The sequence below is a fragment of the Lepisosteus platostomus genome, chromosome 2, assembly GCF_059453375.1.
Source record: "Lepisosteus platostomus isolate fLepPlt1 chromosome 2, fLepPlt1.hap1, whole genome shotgun sequence".
Taxonomy (NCBI): domain Eukaryota; kingdom Metazoa; phylum Chordata; class Actinopteri; order Semionotiformes; family Lepisosteidae; genus Lepisosteus; species Lepisosteus platostomus.
Genome location: NC_142612.1, coordinates 14,336,843 through 14,349,561, shown reverse-complemented (window position 1 = coordinate 14,349,561; position 12,719 = coordinate 14,336,843). Strand labels below are relative to the sequence as shown.

General features: G+C 38.7%; 1 protein-coding gene across 3 annotated transcripts in view; it reads right to left on the bottom strand.

Moving 5' to 3' along the window:
• nhsb (Nance-Horan syndrome b (congenital cataracts and dental anomalies)) overlaps positions 1-12,719 on the bottom strand; it is a 156,123-nt gene that overhangs the window by 48,384 nt on the left and 95,020 nt on the right. The window lies entirely within an intron of this gene.

Sequence of the window (12,719 nt, the reverse complement as noted above, 5' to 3'; positions counted from 1 at the left end):
GAATCGGCATGTGCCATCTCCTTTGGGAGCTAAAACGTGCCTGAGACTATCTTCCAGCGGGCCATTTTTCTCTCGCTGAGTGATAAGTGCACCTCGCTGTCTTCATCACCTTCAGGGAGGAGGATGCTGAGGGAAAGCAGAGAGGCAAATATCTGCAATAATTGCTTGACAATATTCCAAAGGAGTGCTTTAATGACAAGGTCTTGGGTCTGTGACAGTAATGCCAGAAGGATTCTTAGCTTTCTTCCCTGCTGAACACAGCTGAAGAACAAGCAGGGAAGAGCAGCAAGCTGCTATCATTCTAGTCAGAGACATAACTCTAGTATTAGTAATTGAATGTATATTTCTATGTGTATACCTTGCAGCACTAACAAGTAGCAGCTCTGATTAGAGAGCAGGTCCAATCAGAGAGAGACTGAAGCACATCAGGGATGAAAGGCCACTAGGAGAGCAGTATCAAACACAAATAAACAGGAGTGAAGAGGACAAGGGGTCAAGGTAAAGGAAGGGGGAGTAGGAATTTGAACTGGCGAGGTGCACTGAAGATCAGAGATGGCCAGAAGGAACCAACAGCAGCTATTAAAGCTTGGGGCATGTCCTCTGCCAGAAATAGTGAGCAACATGAAGAAACATCTAGTTAGAAAGGCTTAGAATCAGGGACGCAAAACATAGGACTCTAACATAATAAATCACAATACATCTCAAAACACCATTCTATGGAACTAACATTAATGCAAGTAGTAGTTCTAGTATCAATATAAATATGAACACTTTTCCATAAATGCAAAGAACTTCACAACAGCACACGTGTAATGAACATAATAGAAGATGAAAAGGCAGAAGTTGCAAAAAAAAATCAAATTTACCCAGTGATACTAAAAGTATAACTAAACCATACATTGAAAACTGTAATAAAATTCTTCATATCTCAGTTTAATTTCAACACTACCTATCTATTTCAGCCATTGAAGACGTCTTAAAATCTGCACCTTAATATGTGAGAGCCTAAAGCAAAATGAGAGATGTAACAGGTTTGAAAGAGGTCAAATAGTAAGTGCCTGAAGTGCAAGTGCATCAGTCAGAGAAACTGCAAAGTTATTTAACGTGTCAAGGGGAACCGTGTCGAAAATCCTGACGACATACCAAACAAGGGAAAACAGCATCAGGGAAAACAGCACAAGGAAAGAGGAAAAGTGGTTGCAAGTCGAAGCTCACCAATAAGGATAGACTTAACAGGACAGTTGCTAAAACAAAGCCTCAAAAATTACCACAGAACTAAATCTACAACTCCATTACCCAGTCTCAACAAAAAAACTGTAAATCTGAAGCTTCACAAGGCTGATGTTGATGGAGGAACTGCCATTTGATAACTGCTTGAACCCAAGACCAACGTGCAGCAACACATAATGAAGCAGTAGAAGAATTGTAATTGTAAGTCATCTTACTCTCCTTCTTGCGTCCAGGTGCAAGAAAAAGAGTACGCTGCCTTGCACCCCTTGCTTGCTGGGAGAGGCTATGGATAAACTGGGTAGAAAATTGATGGATGGACTTTCTAAAGTGACAAATGTTACCAAAGGTATATTTAAAGAGAGACACAACACCCTTCAGTACTCATAACAAACACAGTGCTTTCCTTTTCCATCACCAAATATGCATGTATTGACTAAATATTAATGTAGTACATAACTGCTTAATCATTATGGTTTATTTTGATTTATGCTAGGTTGCACTTAAGCTTTCGAATGGTGGCAAAAACCGATCATAATTTTTTTTGCTGACACTTAGGAATCATCAAAAAGGTCCTATTACTACTACACAATCTAAACAGGACCCCCTTGACAGGCAATTGCTACTTCCTAACCATAAGATGAACCCTTCATGCATCTGACTAATTTGAACTTTGCAGAGCTAAATCTATAATATGGTCAGGGATAACTTGGAGCACATTTTTCCTTTTAGATCTAAGGAAGGTATTTCAAAAAAGTCGACTTCAAAGTGATGAGTTAGTGCTGATACCTGAAACCACAGACAAGAACACCTGAGCTACTGTACAGCTGGAAGCTCAGGTGGTGAAAACGTCAGTCACTTCACCATACACAGCTCTGCTCTGATCTCCAAGTAGTTTGGGAAGTTTGTACCACATACTTTGTGGTTGTCATGACCTTTTTGACAAGGCAAGAATGACAGAAGCAAGAGTATAAAACCTGGACTTGTCTTGCTGTAAAATAACATTTCTCTTGAACAGACCAGATATAGCTGCTGTGTCTTACATTATTTAATCATATGCTAATTGTTGAAATCTCAGTTGATGTGATAACATTACCACTTCAACAAATTTGGAAACCATTACCATTTCCAGCATAACTGGAATTTTGATTGTTTGTTTTTACTGAAGAAAAACAAAGCAATAAAAACATTATTATGGACCTGATGACTTGGTACTGTGATGGACTGGAGTCCTGTCCAGGATATGGCCTTGAGGCCATCGCCTGCTGGATAGGCTCCAGCTCCCCCGTGACCCTGAATTGGATGAAGTGGTTAGAAAATGGATGGATAATCATTCCGGAATAGGTAAAGAATGGTGGATTGTGATGTTAATATGCTTACTATCCACACGAAAGGGTTTTGACACGGAAAAACATCATAGGTATTGACTTTAGTCAGGTTCCCTTTAAGATCCTGTTCAGCCAACAACAAACCCTTGTTTTGCTGGTGGTATTTTAAGGCAATATGTCCTGGATAAAGTAGTAGATATATATTATATACTATCTTGTACTCACCATGATAATTACCTGTCACACACTACTATTACTCGTATGCCAAACCGTCAGTAAAAATCAACAAATATACACATTAAAGAGCTCTAGACTTAAGGCAACAGGTCCTTTATTTATTGTTTTAGCCTTTCTGGGAAACTATCTATCTGCAGCAGAGCAGCTTCATGAAGGTGCCCCTTTTCCTTCTTCTGCCCAGGTAGGGACGGAAAGAAATAGGATTGGAAACTCCCACCAGAGCTGTCCATTCATTAGCAAATCTTTGGAGGACTTTTGAATGCATAGCTATAATATGAGAAGTAGTTGCAGGAGGATATCCCCAGAATGACTGTGCGTACTTGAGCGCCTAAGTATGGAATTCTGAGGAATAACATTAAGAATGTTATAAGTGTACAATGGATGTATAGTAAGTGTGGGTTGCTGTAATGTCTTTGAAATTAATAATCTAAATGTACAGATATAAACCCATTAAATATTAACCATAACTATGGCATATTTTTATAAATACCCCAATTTAATGATCCAGAAATAGGCTTATTTTAAAAAAAGCAATGTTGCTTCTACAGTCTACAATGAGACACAAAAGCAGCTCCCTTTTAAAAGTCTGATTAGTAAAATACAATGTCCAAGCCCACAATGCTTGTGTGTATGGAATAATACTGGCGCTTACACCTAATCCTCAGTAATCTCGCACCCTCTCATGCAGTGACCTTGGCGCCAGTCTACTGTGCAATAGGTGAGCTTTTAGAAATGCCTAAAAAACCATGCTAAAATGTGTTTCCAAACCCTGGTAGTGCCTGGCACATCCCAATCAGCCTGGGGGGACGGGAGATACGCATTAACAAATTGAGAGTTGAATCTTAAAGAACACCTAGAGATGGTGATAATCACTGTTTCTAAAACAGGATGGAAACTAGCCTGTATTTTAATATTGTAATGCTAGTGCAATAACTTGCCAGTGGTAAAAGGCTTGAAAAACAGGGGGCTGATCTGATTACTCGCATGCAGCTGTCCATAAATATTACAATAGTAAGAGCAGAATCGCACAGAATGTATTGCTTTGAAAAAGAAAACAGATTGGCTCTGTTTTGTAACTGACTCCCTCCGACCTTCCTTTTAAATTAAATTAGCAATTTTATGTATTGGCCTGCTTCCTTTTAAAAATTGAGTTTAGAAAATATGTGCATCATACATTTCTAAAACCATACATAGCATTTTAATATTTAGTAGTACCTTCTAATGCAAATAATAAACAACTAACAATGATAATCAGTCTCTTTTCCAGCCATCAATGATGTAAGCAGTCTAATATTACATTTAATTGTACTGCATTCCAAAACATTGACTGAGAGGGGCAAGGAAGTGTTATTATTTTTTTGAAAGAAAAATCTAAAAGATTTACCGAGAACAAATATTTTTAAAGGTTAATCATTAACATGCATAGCTCTTCAGCTATTTAATCATACACGTTACATACTGTATTTGAAGAAAACAAACCCTTTTATTTATAAAACAAAGCCTGTTGTTTGAGTGAAAGGGTAAGAGAAAAAAGTTACATATATCACAATTTAATTTTTTACACCTTTACACCTGCTTTGAAATTAATTCAATTACTGCAAGCTAAGATATTGAGAAAACACCTAAAATGTAAACATAGATGCAAACACTGCATTCATTATAGAGCTCTATGTGTTAGTATGTGTAAGACTTTCCCAAAGTATTAATACAGTCCTGGAGTTGACATATTGATCTCTTGGTAGACTACTATGGGACGTTCTGCTACATATGAGCAGCAGCAAGCTGGTGAGGGTCTGTCAGTTACTGTTGTTTTCTGTTGGAAACAGCAAATTGGTTCCTCAGATGTTTGTCTGGTCTCAGATCAGGAGAAAAGACTGGGCACTGCATCACCTGTGTGTTGATTTCTTGCCATTGTAATCCTAGCATTGTGTGGTTTTGCATTGTCCTGCTGGAAAACTTTATAATGAAAGTTTATGATTGGCTTTCAGAAACAGACAAAATGTTGAGTCAGGAACTTTGTCATTGTAATGCTAAATTATAACACTGCATTCAATCTTGCACTTCTTGCTTTTTTGTGTTAAAGGAGTTTTCTTCCCACAGCATCACACTTCCACTTCCCCACCCGTTGGCTTACACAATGCCACAATAAGAATAACAATCACCAGAATGTCTTAACACATGTTGTCTTCTATCAGGGTTTTAAAGAACAAAATGGCTTCCATCAGTGAATAGAACACTTCACCACCCTTTCTGCAGCCACCTCAGACATACCCTGGCTCACATAACATGGCAATATCATCTCATAGCTGTAAATATGTTGACAACCTACGAATGATGCAGAACATTTTCATTGCTGTCATTCTGTGTGTGTTACTTCATCCTGCAGTGTCCTGTGCAGTAAACACTGTAGACTGTAAATTATTGTGCAAACGGCTCAGATGAATATGATGGTCTTGTGCCACTGTGGTGACCCTCTGCATTCCAGGACATGACCTGTCCTTCAGAAAGCCAGTTTCCTAGTTTCTCTAAACCAGTCTGCTAATTGTTGAGGTACAACATTTCTTTCTCCAGACAGCTTCTCTCACCGACCTGTCATCTTCAATAGTGGCTTTAGCAATCTTCATTACTGAAGCAGGGCACAGTCATGTCTCAGACAGTTCTTGCATTAGTTAAAATAATGTATTTTTGAATGGCTCTACAAAAATTCTTAATCATCTAATTTTGGCCATTTTAATGCAACCCAAATTCTAAACCCAAACACTGGGCGCCTGACATTTTTCTGAAATCACAGAACTCGAGCTTAGTATTTTGTTCCCCTAGGGACAATCAACAGACTTCTTTGCTCATCATTTAAAATGTAATAAGCATTGTCTATGTGCACAGTGAGCCACAGATGTAAAACTCAAGGTTGTCATGTTTTCATTGTGCAGAGGTATATATAACCTAAAATCACAAATGCCATATATAAGCCATATTGTTTTTTAAAAATATTTTAATATAGTTTAACCTAATTAAATCCCTTGACTTCAGTGCAAACCAGACGGAAATTCATATACTTGGCCAATTACATAATAGGGTTGTGAAAATATCCATCTCTGTCATCTCTGTTATATGTATTTAATGTGAAGGATGTTTATTTCTCATACTTAGTATTAGTGTTTGTTAATAAATGGAAACATTTGGAGTTACTTCTATCCAGGTCTTCGCTTTTGTCAGATAACCTGCTTTCCACAACCCTAGCTGACACAGTTTAACGAACACCTAATAGTCCAATTGTCCTAGTAGTTCGCTCTTTCTGTAAATGTGGTTCAGTTTCCAAGTAATAAAATGTCCAGATGAAGTGTCAGCTTCCCAAAATCTCATCCTCCCAAGGCCATTAAATTCTCTGCCCTAATTTGCAAACAATGCTCCACAGTACGCAATCCTGACGGACATCATGGTGACCCATTCTGCACCCATATCATCCCAGAAAACTGCCTCCTTAACTGGAGGTTTGAGGGAAAAGTGGGAAAGCAAGTCAGTCTTGAGAGTTTCTTAATCAGGTCAGGTCACGCTGGAGCACAGCCAATGGTGAATGCAATATTTACTCCTGACCTTGTTTCAGCCCACAGGGTCTTTCTTTACTCTCTTTTTTCTTTCTCAATGCGCTTGTAAAAAAGTGCGCCAATGGTAATGATGTCCCTCAACAGCACAGTCTGCACTACACATAAATGATTCATTCTCATGCTAACTGCAGCTTTGTTTGGAAAGTTGTTCAAGAGTTCTTCGGGCGACAGTCTCCTCAACCAAAAGCCAAGTGAAATGCTTGAAAGGATTTTCCAGGGGTAGTGCAGGATGGAGTAGGACAAGACTGATCATGATTTATTTTAAATATCCATTACAATGCCATAACATCTGCAGAAAACTTATATTAACCACTTGCTAATGACTGAAGGTATTAGGAAACATGAGAATGAGAAAGACAGAGACTGAAATTATGTGCTTTTGAAAGCAAAAATTCATAACCTCAGGGAATTAAATAAAAAAAATTATGTGATTTAGAATCGTTGACACTGTGGTTTATCTCTGGTGAAATGGGTTAAACGCATGACATGAGAAATATTGAGAAAGGCTGAAAGAACGTTTTGATTTTCCACAAGCCAGGTTCTTATTACAGTTCTTAAGAAATAACTGACCAACTTTATGATGGAAAAAAATGGTCTATCTATCCATCGATTTAAAGGTTATTTCATATTAAAAAATAAATTAAAACTCAATTCCTTATTGGAGCCCTGATATCTCCTGCTCTTGGAGCCAGAAAGTGACCTTTTCACTCACATTCCCCCTGTAAGCCTGAGTGAAAATCTTCTAGCAGCTCTTTATAAATTGCTTCACCATCACTGATCTGGTGAGTAAAAAAAATGATCTGGTGAGTTTCAAGAACCTTAATATTTCACACAGAGACCATATTTTAAGGCTGACATGGACCTTGATTTTCCATTAACTTTTTTTTCTTTCACATTTGCTTTACGCCAGCAGGAACACTCCATAAAACATCAGCAGTCAAAAGGTTAAATATTTATACACCAAGTGGAAGTTTTGTGAGCTGAGATAATATGAACTGATGTGTCTTTTTCTCTGGGAGTTGGATGCACCGGAGAATGGAATGTCATGAAAACTTGATCTTTCATTCAGCTTGTCTTCTGATTAAGATGTCTTTAGTAAAAGTCATTGCCTGTGTAGCTGAAAAGTTATTTAAGCAGCAAGTAGTTAACTTACTGCACACAGAATCCATTTCTCTTGATAGCTTTGCTTTAGAAGGTTTGAGTGACTTTTTGTTTTTGATCTTATATGCATCTAAAATGGCTGACAGCCTTGTTTTAAATATAATTTTCCTTTTGCATCATTTGAAGCAAAAATCAAAATCAAATGAATCCTGGAGTTGACAACAACACTTTCCAAATATGGGGAAAGAACTTTGAGTTTCCTTGTGATTCAGTGGAATATTTTGCATGTCTTTTGACACTGACAAGCCAGAGCTGAAAATATTTTCTCATTAAATCTCTCAGTTTCAGAAAAAATAAAGAGAAAATGGAGAAATTATAATTGTTTTCCTTAAAACTATTTTTTAAATATTCTTGAACTTCAGTCAGATTTGCTTTAGACTTTTTTAAATCCTTCTCTAAAACCGACATCTCTGGGCTCAGGATGTACCAGAAACAACATGTCCTTGTGAACAGTGTGAGGTTATAAAATCACTCTAATATCTTATGCAGTATTTAACAAGGCATCCATAGTTCTGAAAGGCAATGTCTTCAGGAAAACAAAACCTGTTAAAAACTCAAAGTTAATTTTCTATATAAAAAATGAGTACATCATGTCTTACTCTCTTATTAAGTACAGTACCGGGATTGGGAGAATATATGTTATACCTGCAAGTCTATCATTTTAAGTACAATTGAACAGCATCAAAGCCTTTTTTTCTGCCTTTACCAGAAGCCTTTGTCCTGTATAAACCTACCACTCATGGATCACTGAAACGTTTCACACATGAGAGACGGGCTCTTGAGCAGGTGACACCTGTGTAAGGTGCTCAGACCAGTAAAAAACACCTGCCCCCCAAGCTCAACACGCCCATTCCATTGTGCAACACATTTTAATTGCCTTGTGTTCTTTCCTCTCCTGGAGGGCATTCCTTCCCAGCATTTGTGAAAGATCTTACACTCATTGAAGGAGGACCTTTAATCTGTGAATCAGAAGCTACTGTATTTTGTCTGGAATGCACCAGTAGGAGGTGTCTACCTGCTAAATGAGCCATTGTGGTTGCTGCTGCTGTTTCTGCGCCCTCCAGGTACAGAAAAGCAGACGTGATACATGATAATTAAACATGAAGGTTATTTCCTCCTTATCTGAAATTGCATTATTATTAGTTATTTATAACGACTGCTGTAATTTGCTGTTTTCTACTGATTTGTCTAATCCCTGCCTCACCATAATTTCCATTTCAGACTCTATAAAAGAAAAGTTGGACTAGCCTGCTCAACTTTCTTAAATGTTGTATGGTACATGGTTCTAACAACAGGTTTCTTAACTAACGCCTCAGTGGTCAGAGTTCTGAAGTCAACCATAGCCCCGTGCTATAAAGTATGAAGAATCTATGTAAAAATATGTGACAACCATATGTTGTGCTAAAGGTATTCATGGGGTTGTCTTAAGACAAAGGAGTATTTTTTGTGATTAAAAAATCCTTTTACAGAAGTCACTCTTCAATGTTGTCTTTTTTATGTATTCGCAAGATTTCATTATAACCTTGTGCTTGTGCTTTGAAATGTCTTCTTTCAAGCAACTAAACATGATAAAATATTGAGTAATATGAAATCACTTCTTTCTAAACAGATCTATCAACATCTGAGGTTTATTTTTATGAGTAAATCCCAATTCCCTAGATGGGTGACCAAGTAACCAGATAAAACACGGTTACGTATGTAATTAAAATTGAATGACATCGAAACTAAACAAATTGGCAACACTCCTTTTCAAGGGGTAATTATACTTATACAATATCACAAAACTATGGTAAGTGACTCAATAAGACAAATAAACAAATTAACTGATTTAGATGGAGTTGTTCCAAAATGTAAATGCAGATTTACATTTTAAAACAAAATGAGAGGATCAGCACCGAGGCTGATGAATGCATGTACAGTATATGGGAGGTAAAATTAGAAGAATAAAAAAAACTTTTTCATGATATTTTAATGATAGGGACTTAGGTAGATCAGAATGGAGTCCTAACCTGTATTTTGGGTAAGTGGTAAACAAGTGAACTAATTTCAAAAAAGCTTGCATCATTTGCTTACTTTAAAATATAATCGAGTCTGATGAAGTGACATGCTTGACTGACAAGTCCTAAATAGTTAACATGACCTTTATAATAAGCTAAAACATCAAATGTGGCTTGAGTTGTAATTTGCAGGGATCATATGATACACAGCACTAAGCCAAGGACTGCTAATTCTTAGAAAACTGCTGTTACTTCTCTCTGTTCCAGTCCTCACCGAAACATCAGTGTAAACATACGTAACCTAATTCTGTGTTTTTTTAAAAGGAATAAAGCTTGTGTTTCAGAGAACCGGGTAAAACCCTGACAAAACAAAACACAAATACATCATATTTGAAAACAGTTCTGTCACTTACAACCTGACATATGATATCGGAAAACTGAAAATTGCAAAGCTTCTGCGGCACAGCTATAAACAAGGCTGGCAGCATTTAAACTTCCGCTCAATCCTAACAATTTTGGAACGGAGCTCTTTTATGATAAAGGGTGAAGCATGAACACAACGTTCAACAGCTCTGCATAGAGAAATGAAAAGCAGAAGGCACAACTGAATCCTCATTCCTGCCAAGGTGCAGTCACTCTGAAGGCAGAGGGGGTTTATGTAACGGTCAATGTCTGGCAGTCTGTCTGGCCTGGCGGCGGAGAGACAACACCCTTTTCCTTCTCTGTCTGCCATGGCAAGTGCTACCCTCCCCGCAGAGCCGCCAGCCCACCCACAAGATGCTTGTTTGCGCAGCTAAATTAAATAATTGCTAAATGACACATTAATTACCTCCCATCAAATTCTGGAAATGAGCCTGGGCCTCCAAACCGTACGGCTGTGTGCGGCAGGAAACTGTGGGAGCCCAAGCCTACAACATATTGTTCCCATTAAAGACGGGACAGAGCAGATGGGAGCGCTAGCTTCTTTCTGAAACGGGGGAAGGAACAATGGAAGAGTGACAGGGAGGTGGCACTCGTGGGGAGGGGGTTCATACGAGGCTCCAAAGGCTAAAAGAGTGTCCCTGGCACTCTTCTGTGCCACCTCCCCCCACAGAACTGCCAGGCAGGGAAGCAGCGCGCCGAGAGTACCGCGCGGGAGGCAGCCGGTCGGAAGGAGGAGCACCCTCTGAGTCGCGGCAATGTGGCCTGACAGCTCGAGGGTTAACATCGCTCGGAGCCACCCGGAGCACGACAGCCCCTCGCGCCAAATGAGCCCACCGAGGGACACCAAAAACATGCTCTCAGACAATCTGCGAAATGGACAAGGCTGGGCCTGGAATACTTGAGCGACAGTGTCAGCTGTTGCTTTTGAAATAAAATCTTAAGGAGATGCTGAATTTGAATGGTCACAGCACCGTAGGTGTAGGTTCTCTACTTGAAGTGCTTGCCTGCTTATAATAAAACGCTTCTGTGGTTAAAGAATTGACCCTTACGCACTCTATTCACAAAATTAACTGGAGTTATACATGTAGCAGCTGTTTTCACCATCTGTTTTGCTTCAATGAAACAAATTCTAAATTTTTCATATTTTCCACCTAGAAGGCACAAATGTACCAATATCCTAGGCATAAGACATATCTGGGGAAGTAGGTATAATAAATGAGTACAGTATGTTGGAAAAAATGAAAGACACATCATGTAGAAAAGGTTCGCAGACACAAGATGACCAAAACAGAAAAAAAAATTCAGGACAGCTCGCAGGTAAATGATAAAAACACTACAAACAATACTTTGGAGGACAAGAAAAGAGGGTCACAAGTGTTTCACTTCTCATGACCTTTGCAAGAAACAGTGCTTTAGGGATTTTTTCCACACACTTTTAATACAATGTCACCCATTTGCTTTGGGGTGGAGAAGAAGATATGTCATCACTTACGAGAGATAGGTTTTTAGATTGAAATGTTTCCTATTTCAGACTGCTTAGTCTACTAATGAAATACATATTTCTGACATACAAGTCTAACAATTCTGGTCTCCATTTAAGAGTTTTAAAGAATTCATGGCCTCACATATTAGTTTTTAACTAACCTGTACTGATTTACAGGTATGTTTTGGCAATAAAAGGACTCCAGAACCACAGCCCCATCCAAATAGTACAACTGGCTTCAATAACATAATAATCTCAGTAGTGCACAGTGATGTTACATCAAGGTTTGGTATTTAAAACAATAATCATTCAGTTTTATCATTATTATTTTAAATCTCCGAAACTGCGCCCTCTGGTGTCCACGCATAGTTAGAACGGACAAAAGAACTTGACTTCTGCTGAAATGCAATTTCACATTAACCGAAAAACTGAATTTGGACAGACACAGTAATTCAACCTGTTCATGGCTGCTGTGCTAACTAAGACAGCCTCTTCAGAGTTTTAAACTAGTTGAGAAAATCCTGCTTTTCAGCCTCGAGGCGACTGTGATGAGCAGTTTCATGATGAAGGACAGACTGAGATAAAACCAAAATATTTCTTCCAATTAGGAAGTGATTTGAAAGTGGACAGTGCCTCCCCCAACCTGCATTGACAAAGACCCATATTTTAAGACTGTTTATGGAGTGACCTCTGCTTCTGAAAAGAACGGGAAATTAAAAGGCTGGCTACCCATCTTCACCCAATGCCCAAGGCAACAGATACAGCACTGCCTGTTAATTACACTATCCTCTGGCCCTTGGGGAAGGGGGATTTGAGAAACACTCCACTTCATCAAAGAGGAGACTCTAACAATTAATCACCAGCAAGCTCTGTGCCCAAAAAATCTTTTCAATTAGTCTTCCATATGACTTTTAGAAGCAGGATGTAGTAACTAAATAGCAGGTGTTCAACGTCTTACCCTCATGCTTCAGCTAGATCGAGGTAGTGTCATGCACAGTCACAAAGCCAGCTCACAGAGGTCTGTTTAAAATGCTTAGTGGCAGACAGTCCTTGGTCTTCATATGCAGTGCTACTAGCATTCCACTCCCGCAGGTGTTAGCACTTCAATACTAGCAAGCTAGTCAGGGTTTTAACTTAGGGAAACCAAAGTGTAATCTTCCATCTCACCCTGGGAAATAATCACTATATGCACAAAATGAAGGGCCTTGTCATTGTGCACCAGTGCAGGTTTTAGGGAATAAAAATGAAGGGTGTGTTT